Source organism: Carassius carassius, chromosome 22 (genome assembly GCF_963082965.1).
Source record: "Carassius carassius chromosome 22, fCarCar2.1, whole genome shotgun sequence".
Lineage (NCBI taxonomy): Eukaryota > Metazoa > Chordata > Actinopteri > Cypriniformes > Cyprinidae > Carassius > Carassius carassius.
The window spans coordinates 880,717-891,373 of record NC_081776.1 but is presented as its reverse complement, the minus strand read 5'-3'; the positions used below and the strand labels follow the sequence as shown (position 1 = coordinate 891,373).

At 36.2% G+C, this 10,657-nt stretch overlaps 1 protein-coding gene across 4 annotated transcripts in view; it reads right to left on the bottom strand.

The window, feature by feature from the left end:
- Positions 1 to 9,639, bottom strand: part of LOC132098622 (sodium-coupled neutral amino acid transporter 4-like) — a 27,879-nt gene extending 18,240 nt beyond the window's left edge. Inside the window, exon 1 of one of the 4 annotated variants that reach the window (XM_059504690.1) lies at positions 9,491 to 9,639. The gene's annotated coding sequence lies outside the window, so the exon portion shown is untranslated. Of the gene's footprint in view, positions 1 to 3,349; positions 3,506 to 9,490 lie in introns of those variants that run through there. The other 3 variants (XM_059504692.1, XM_059504689.1, XM_059504691.1) reach the window with 3 other exon arrangements.
- Between the last annotated feature and the right edge of the window lie 1,018 nt (positions 9,640 to 10,657).

Sequence of the window (10,657 nt, the reverse complement as noted above, 5' to 3'; positions counted from 1 at the left end):
TTTCAAAGACCGCAAGCAACATGATCTTTCACCCATGGACAAACGAACAACGGTCTGTTGTGGCACCACAGCACTTACGAGGGACCTTTAATGCAAAACATCTTCCAAATATGCCAAACCAGACCATGCATTTGTCCATTTGCATGAGAGATGGACGAAACAAGATCAAGAAATGCTACAAGCCAGATTTGAGCTTGCATGAGTCTCAGTCTCAGGACCGTTGGCTGAACGTCTGATGCAAAAGTGGAACCAGGAGTGTCGAAGTCTTAATCGGATTGGTTGAATTATTCAGGAATTCCAGGAGACGTGTGTGTCGTGTCCTTAACGTTCTGCCTGGAAACAAAGATGTCGTGGCTCCAAACCATCACGAAAGAAGAAAGCCGTAGAGTTGTGTAGACAACTGTGACGACGAGCGCTTATCAGGATCATCTAAACGCTGGATATTCAAAAGTGTGTAAATGCTTAAAGTTCGTGGCATAGAATCTTTAAAATATGTCAGAGAGTTTTACTCACCGGTCTATTATTATGGCGATATTTTTACGCCCGGAAACATGACGCTTAACGAAACGAAACTTCTTTCAATGGAAATTAGTCGAACACTGCCTGAAAAGTCGCTAGATGACATCATCGTCTAATTAGCATATTCATGACGTAAGTGCGTCGTATTGTCTTGCCTCCCTGTGCTCACGTACTGTATTTTAATGCATCCAAATTCTCAATTAAACTGTTTTTATTATTATATTTGAATGTTTCTTTTGTCAGACAATGGAATTAGTTTTATAATGACTGAAACGCGCTCCATTAAGACTACATAACCAGCTCTCAAAGATACTAATCTGCACTAAAATCCTATTCACGACATTGTGTAATAAAATTAAATACACATACGATTAAGACAATGGTTGCGCTGTTATTTCGGCTATAATTGCATGTAAAATAGAGTTATTTATTATTAAATATTGATTAATTCTATATTATATATATTATATGAACTATATAATATAATATTATTTAATTTTCTATATTTTTAATATTATATATATATTTTTTATTTTATTTTCTATAAATTTATAAGTGCAGTTTTTATTGACTTTATTTCAGTTTTCAATCCATGATTGTTAGTTTTAGATTCAGTTAATCCAATCATTTTTTCTTTTTTTATATATATTAACAACCTTTATTGGCTAAAACTATAGAAACAATTGTTTGAATAATTTCAGAGACACAATAACATAACTTTTTTATGTATAAGATTCATTTTAAATCAGTTATATATAGCACAATAACCCTGAAAAATACACAGTGAATAAGTAAATTAGTAAATATACTAATACAAACTGGAACACAGTATGTCAATGATACTAAAATAGTTTGAACCTAGAGTCTTCAGTGAGCTGCTCAGATCTTTAAGCACTAACAGTTTAGTAGACAGCGCCAGTGATATGTTGTAATTACAATCACACACGTCACTATTGCTGGATTCAGCATTTATTTCCTGTAGGACTCCAGCTCCACATAAAGGCTGTGTTTGTTCAGTGTTTGGGTTGAGGACTCATGTATCTGTGTCTGATCTGCTCCATGACGCACTAGCTCTGGAATCAGCCGTGTTTAGCTGCGCGCCGACACACACCTGTTACGAGCGCACAACGCTCACTGGCCTCAGGTCTGCTATTTCCAGCCCATGCAAGGCACAAACCGTCCTGAAAACCATTCCCTGAGCGTCCAGCAGGACGGAGAGAATTACATAAGAGCCACTTAATAAGCCAACACACCGCAAAACAATTCTTACACCCGGTTACCCACAATGCTCCTCTTCACCGACACAAAGCCCTCATTGATAGGATTCATAAACGCGGCCAGAGAAACCGCTGAACTATAGACTCATGGAAATATTCCACAGGACTGAGAATGAACGCAGATGTGGTGCATTTACTGGATTCACACACCAGAACATAAAGTAAACAGTTTTTACTGTGTGCATTCGTGCTACGGCTGGACAATCAGACAGTTACTGCTTCTAGAAAACAACAGCAATACGTTAAAACACACCAATGTTTAATTGAACAATAATACAAATCAGAATAAACACTTCTGCCAAGTAATGCATTAATCTTGCTGTTTATGATTGATGAGCAATGTTGCAACTCAATGCATTAATATAGAATGATTACAGTAATGCATGAGGTAGAGTATGTTTTTAAGTTTAATACAATGTATTTACTAATTTTAATCCAATTTTTCCAGTGCACCATTTATTTTTACCAAGTATTTTTATCGACATTTACAGCAAAAAAAGAAACTTTTTTTTTACATATTCCTAAATTGTAAGTCCCTTTCAATCTTATCCTATTATGAATAAATGTAAATAACTTTACCATGACTCATAAGGTAAGGTAGATAAAAAAGGTACAAAAGCTGTCAAAACTGGGGCAAAACCTTTTAAAAAGGATAATGTTTTACTTTTTATTTGTTTACCCCTAAAGGTTGCATTTTAGTATCTTAAAGATACATGTTCTCACCTAAAGAGTACATATTAGTACCTATATTGTAAAAATTTGTATCCTTTAAAAGGGTAAAACTTCAGTAACAGCTTTTGTACCTTTTTTTCTGAGGGTGCAGCATCGCATAACAGAAGATTCTGGTTCATTAGTCTGAACTAAGCATTTAAACATGTAACTTCAGCTGAAAGAGATCAAGTCTAAGAACAAACTCTAGCCTTGTAAAACCAGCCTAACCAGCAAAGATCCAGATGGACACTGTTAATGAAGTATGACCACACCTTTAACTCCAGTACACACTGAGAAACACTGAGATCTGTCAGTCTCAAATCACTCATTACACCAGCTCTCAACACAACAAAACTCATCTGGATTTACGACTGAAAGCAGAACTAGAAAAACAGTAGATGAAATGCCTAAAATTGTTTGTCCTTGACAGCAAAGACATCAAATGGAGAACCTCAGCATCTCAGACATTTCTGCTGTAATCTCATGCACTTTGGAGAAACTACAAAATAAACCATCGAAACCAAACTGTTGACATGCAGTTCAAGTGAAACCAGTGTGAACTGTTCTTAAACCGGTCTAAGTTAGTTGTGCTGTCATCATGAATGTCTCCAAGCAGCTGGACCTGACCTGAGTGTTTTACGATGAGAAACACTCGCTCTTCAAAGGGAATGTCTGTGTTTGTGCTTGAACTAGCATTCTTCAATCTGCTGGCTGGACTCACACACACACACACACACACACACAAACTAAAGCACCAACACTGAGCAACCAAACGCAAAACCCAAAGATCTCCTCAAGCTTTAACATGCTTATAATGTATTAATGGTGGTTTGGTTACTCACAATGAAAGCCGGTAACAAGCAGGACACTAGATGTGTTCACAGAACAAGGATGAGCTTAGTTTTTTAGCCCTGGAGGTGAGTGGAAGCTTTAAAGAGCATTGGGAGGGCCCACGTCATCCAATCAGAACACTCCAATTGTCAACCACTCAGAGCGAAGCTCCGCCCCCTCTCCCCTCCACCTGCTTCACTGAAGGCCACACGGGCTTCCAGAAATGAGTTCGAGATAAGGCGACGTGTTGCATCAACTTCTGTTTGCACTGGGGCAAGAATCTGGGGTCACTCGGACTCACGGACGCAGATATTGAAGACTCACTCTGGGACGCCAACCAGCAGCCGCCAATCTGCATACGCTACAGAGGTGTGTGCAAACACACATACGGACACACACTCCAGGGTCACTGATCCAAACCCCAGAGACGAGCAGAAACTTCATTCAACTCAGATCAGAAATCTTACTAGTGCCAGTTGAAATACCAGAAAAATTTACAAACGAATGAAAATACTGGTGAATTTTGTAAGATACTGAAATAAATATAGTGGAAAATATGCATTTAGCTAATTGTTTTGTATTATGTAGTTATAGTCAGATCAACATTATATCCAATATCATCCTAATTAAGTACTGACCACCAATACACTAGTAGCACACAGTCCCAATTATTTGTACATTTTGGTAAATAGTCAAGTAAATATTATATAAAATATTTGTTCAGATAACGTTTTTGTTATTTAAATAATGATCACCAATATACTAGTGTGCTACATTCTCAAATATCTGTGATTTTTTTAAATGTATAATATTATGGCAATAATTGTGTAAAATGTGTTCAACATTAACATTATATCCAATAGCAGAACTCCAGATGTCTAAAAAAATCCATTAGTGCCAATTGAAATACTGGCCACCAATGGTTCTCCATTCCCAATTACTGGTGGATTTCAGTATATATTAAAGTAAATATTCTGTAAAATGTGCTCAGTTGATTATATCAGATAGCAGTACTCCAAATCTCTAAATATCAATATTTGGTCATTGAAAAATCCATCAGTGCCAACTGAAATACTGAGTTTTATAGAATTAGTACTGTAACTTGCCATTTAACAGCTGCTTTTATCTAAAATGGTGAACTTATTACTGGCTAAACCACCCTGGAGCAACACTGGCAGCATTTAACCAGTGTGCCACATCATCCCAAACATATAATCCCAATCAAAGCAATCCAGCCAAAGATGATCCATTTAAAAAACTTGCTACACACAAAAATAAGACAAATTATGGATGGACATTGGGCTTTTAACTCCCACATCATGACTGCGTCTGAATGACGTCTCATGTTATTGACTGTAAAATGCTAGTCATGGTAAAAAGCCAATCATACCGTCTTGATGCAGGTGCTCCAATCTCAAGGAGAAAGAGTCTTCCTGTGGCCAGATGCCTTTCCTTATATGGAGACACTCAACACCACCAGCCAATCAGCAGCTCCGGCTCAAGGGTCAAACACACAACGCTCCACAGAAACACAACACCTCACACTCACAGAGTAATGTATAATAGATTAAATTACTAATTTGCTAAAAATACAGCTAAACATTCTAACTTAACAGACAAAAAAAAACTAGTTCGTTCAACCTCAAGATAAATCCAAATATATCAACCAAAAACAAACCACCACTTCAGACAGAGTCTGAAATAAGCACTCGACCAGTGCCCCAAAAATTAACCCATAATTATTTGTTATTTAGACACTATTTCTTATAAGAATGAGAGCCAACACAACAAAAATGTACTCTAAACCAGTGTTGCCAACCTTATTTCTACAGTACACTCTTAAAAATCTTCATTATGGTCCCTTTGCCAGATTTAAGATTCAAGGTTTTTTAAATTTCCATTTAAAATTATGTAGATTTATACAAAACTGTACTTTGGACCTTCGCATTCAGTTTCAGAAAACTAGTTAAAGCTGCTTTGTGAGCGTTTGTAATTTAGCAATGTGAAAATGTTTACATTTTCAATTTTGATATTTTTCTCTCTTTTGGCTAATGAAATCTATTGTTGCACTATTGCTGATTTTTTTTTTTTTTTTTTTAATTGGAAACGGTTATGTTTACCAAATTGGAAGGTTTATAAAGTTTACCAAACTGCTGCCCACAGTTTATGATGTCTTCTGCTTCTGACCACCCTGGAAATATGAAAAGCGCCCATCAAACACATCTAATTCAACTCATCAGCTCATTAGTAAAGACTCCAAGACCTGAAATAGATGGCTCAGATAGGAGAGATGTCCAAAATGTGTACTGCTGGTGTGCTTCCAGGAACCACATTGGGAAACGGCCCAAACTTTTTCGTGGCTTCTAGTTCATGGTATCTTGTAGCAGCATGTACAGGCAGAGGATCGCCATCTGCGCAGTCGTCGGTGTGGGAGAGGTTGCCATGGAAACAAGAGGAAGGATGAGAAAGATGCCACAATGGGAAGCAACATTCCACATTCCCGCCCAAGAACTGCAACTCTGGATGAACCGTCCCAAGCAACACACAATGATTTACACATGTGAGATTTAACTGTTAACCTGCATGCTCTCTCAGTGCTATTATTTCTCTGAGCGCTCAACAGGACTCATGTTCTACTTCAGCTCTAAGATTATCCAGCCTGACCCTGCGTATGGCTCTAGATTACATTACAGAAAATATATCAAGCAGCAGAGAGACGGACACCAGGAACCTCCACCATCTCACAATGCTGCTTTACCTTTGCTCCATAAATTCTGAAACCAGACTCTCATACTTGCATTTTCAACATATACTTGCTCATTAAATATTTATTTGATTTATTCAATAAAAATGTATTTAGTAAAAATAAAAAAGTGAATATAGGTAAAGCTGTTCTGAAACTACCCTCCATATTTAGTTTTATTTCAATGCAAATGTTGCAAAACAAATTGTTGTTAACATTTGGAATATCAAAAATCAGGAGCAACTTGATCGATTTGACATTTTCTGGGATAATCCAATGGACGCTCTAGGAAACATCGGAAAACTTCAAAACTATTAATAACTTGATGCTTAAAATTGAGAACATTGTTAAATGGCATTATGTTCCTGGATTACATGGTTCAGGCATTGTAAATAGAAACATTAGTGCAACTTTGAGCTGATTGTGATGCTATACGGTTTGATATAAAAACCCCAAATTTGGCATAACAGCAGCTGAGATGCTCCTTCATCAGCGTGCCAAATTTTACAACTTTTTATTATAAAATCGCTGGGCTTCCGCAGATTTACTGCCAGCAGAAATTATAGAAAACAAATAAGAGAATCGTTGCTACACAGCTATGGTGCTTGACCCTTTACAAAAACTGCTTGACTGACTTAAAAATTGGATTGCAAATACAAAAACCCGCCAAAGAGTTTCAGATGTTTATTTTCTGCTTGTCATGTCCTTGGTTTCATCTCTCTGTCCAACATCTTATCAGTCTATCGATTTGCTCATTGCTTGTGACATCAGTGACGTAGCAGAACACATAATGGACTGTCCTGAGCTGCTCGCGTTAATTATAATGTAACATGAGAATGAATGACGACAGAGCAATGTCTAGAGACGTGAGGAAGGACTTTTTTCCAAAACCACCCAAAAAAACACTAGTGTTGTGCTAAAAACTACTAAGTTACCATACATCAACATTTTGGCAACCGTCCAGAACACTAGTATTGCAGCACTGAGATTTTCCATGGACACTCATGTGTCATAAAGACACCTCCTGATAATTATGATCATAATTAGCATGAATATCATGTCCAATTTGAATCTGCTGACAAAGGCCAACGATACTGGAAATTCTGGGCATCTGGCTCAGAACGACTGGAACATTGTGGCTTCATCCGTGTTTGTTCTCTGAGGTTATTTTCGGTCTTTGAGTTTGCACCAAAATTACAGTTGGGTCCAAAATCAGTTCTTTTTCTGAAGCGCTTTCATTATTTCAAAAAACACTGAACCCATGATATTAAAGCATTCGATTTTTTAATTGCAATCAGAAATAATGATGCGGTGATATACACAGTTATTGTGAGAAAAACGACTGTATTTTTTGGAATAAAGGTTGCTTTTTATCATATGTAATGCAACTTATATTCCAAAGCAACTTTTATAATGCAATTTACATCAAGCATGCAAACTTTAAGATTCATGCAGAATGACTGAAAGTTTGTGAGCCCAACTTTATTTGCATCACACATTACGCACAGCTAGCTTCAGTTTCACTTTAAATTTTTTTCCTCTAAATTTCCGAATGTAATATAACGCAGCTAAAACGGAATGTTTTCTCAGAACTTCTCTCAAAGTTCTGAACAAATGTTCTTTCAGTAACATTCACACAACATTCACTCAAAAGTTATCTGCTCATTAATAATGCTTTCAAAATGTTAGCATAAAAACATTATTTATACACCATTCATGGAACATTTTTGTTCCTGAAACGTTTTAGTTGGACGTTCGTCTAACACTTTTTAAATGTTGCTACTTTTTTAGAATGTTCGGAGAACATTCAAAAGTAACATTCCCATAATGTTGCTCAGAGAACATCAGAATACCGTTTTCATAACTTAATGGGAACATTAGCAAAATGCCCTTAGAACATATTTTGTTAAGCTGGGAAAATGTACCTTATTTAAAGTAACTTTAAGTGAATTTTAGTGACTACACTATCTGACTCAAATGATTGACGGCTATCATTCATCTCTAACTGAAACTGGGAACGCAGGTTAGTTCAGATTCATGAGAAACTGTTTAAATTGTGTAAGCGGACAAGGGAATGTTTACTTTGACCAGTTTTACTATGCTGGGGCACAAACAACCCAGAGTTAACACACAAAGAGTTCATGAATATGACAGACGGCTGAGGCGCCGTGATGTGTTTGGATAGTGAATTTGATCATAAATTGTTGATGCCATAAAGAACATAAAAAAAAAATAACGACTTTATGCCAACAGACAAACACATCTCTGTTAGTCATAACCGGTTCATGGTGTAAAGTTGTAACGTTATAAATGTAAATGTTTTCATTATTTTGAAATACAGTCAAACAAACACAATAAAGCTAGCCTACTAATCTATGTAACGGAAGACCCTTATAACTCAGACTCTATATTAATAAGAGTTATATGCAAGCACGCAATGCCAATAATTACTGGCCGGTCATGAATTATAAAAGGTGCATCCTGTGTTGTGTGTGTGTGTGTGTGAGAGAGAGAGTGAGTTCAGCATTGGTGGGCAGAATGTTCTGGATTAGGATAAACCTCAATACAACTGCAGCACATGGATTTACTCATTCTCATTCTTATGCTACTTTGCCAGTTTAGAATTTAAATGCAGTTTTGCAAGCAAGAAAGTGGGCTTCCTAACACCACCCTTACATGCAAATCAGTATAACGATACTGAAAAGGTGGATTTGGTTTTTGTTTTGTAAGTCGCTAAATGGGTCTGCTGAATGCACAAAAGACAAGAGTGTCTGCTAAATGCATACATGTAAATGCAAATTAAACGGAAACAATATTTTTCCTCTGCAAACAGTTGTAAAGCTGGCATGTGTTGCTTTTATAAAGTTCGTTTTGGATGCCGTTTCCTAACAGCACTTCACCACAAACAAGGATGTGCATCACAAACACGCATTTCTTCCAGACATAGAACTAAAAAAATAATACAAATGTGGTTAAACACTTGATATGAGAGTAACTCTGCGCAACGTGTGTGTTTAAAGCCTTAAAAGCTGCAGGTTGAGTTGATTGACTGATGCAACGAGCTCCAGCGCGCGGAAAACACAATCGCTTTGTGCGCTTGAAACCAACACAATACCGTTCACCAAAACATTACAGATGCACGCTGAAAACAAAAAAAAGTTTTTGGATTATATCGTTCAAATGCGCATTATAATGTTTCAAACATGTTGCTTTAACGTTTGCACGCGCGAAAGTGTTCGTTCTGTGAAATAGACTAATAATAGCAATAAGTTTCCTTTTCCGTTCAGTGATGCATCTGATGGATCGCTTCTGTCTCGCGCCAGCGCCAAACCGTGATGCTGCAGAGGCGCAACATCAATGTTTCACTTTCATTCTGCTTTTAAATGAGTGTCTGTGTGTATGAACCCACCTGGATCCTTCAGAGAACCAGCGCAGACCTCGCAGGATGAAGAGACACTGGCGTCGCTCCTCGAGACCAGACCCGTTTTTGGGCTGGGAGGAGCGCGTGGAAATTTCCACCATGTGATGATGGCAAACCCTCCACGAGCTTCAAATTACACACACACACACACACACACACACACGGTGATGGTCGGGGGTCTCTATCAGAGAAGGGCTTCATGAGGGGCTGCATAAGTGTGTGTGAGATCATGTTGGTCCTCGAGGGTGTCTGGGCAGTGTGGGTTCTGTCGAGGCTTTTGTGAATTTTATTTTATTTTATTTTATTTTATTTTATTTTAAACCTTCTTTATTTTATTTTATTTTATTTTAAACCTTCTTTATTTTTATTTTATTTTATTTTATTTTATTTTATTTTATTTTATTTTATTTTATTTTATTTTATTTTATTTTATTTTGCCCAACCTCAAATTTCAAGGGTGTTTGTTTTTGTTTTATTACGGCTTTTGTTAACCATGCTTTTATTTTACTTTATTTTACTTAATTTTTTATTGTGATTATCTTAAATTGCTTTATTTTATTTGACCGTTTTTTTTTAACTTTACTTTGATGTATTTATTATTATTTTTATTTTTATTATTTTACATTGTCTTTTTATTTCTTATTTTATTTTATACATAGGTTAACTATAATGTTGTCTTTTTTATAAATTTTTATAACAATCTCTGGAAAAATCAATTGTAGAAACAATTTTTGCCAAAAAAAAAAATTCCCCCCCCCCCCCAAAAAATACTATGTGACTGAATTTGTAAATACATGAATATATAAACATATGAAAAAAATGAATATATAAAATTACTTCGATAATGTATACAAATAATATATACCATATATATCATACCTGTATATACTCTTATATTTAAAGAAAACCGTATATACCTACATAATTATACATATATATGCATTACACATTTAATGAATAGCTTGACGGGTATCAGAACTGGAATGGAAGAAAATAAATATAAAAATAGTTTTAATTGCATTGATCTTTCCTGCCATAGACATAGGCAAAGTCCTCCAAAATGTTATATTATCTTTTAGCTGATTCATTTTTATATGCCAATTCGCTTGGAGTAATGCAGCTGCTCTTCTTGTGACTGTGATTCCCAAATGTTTA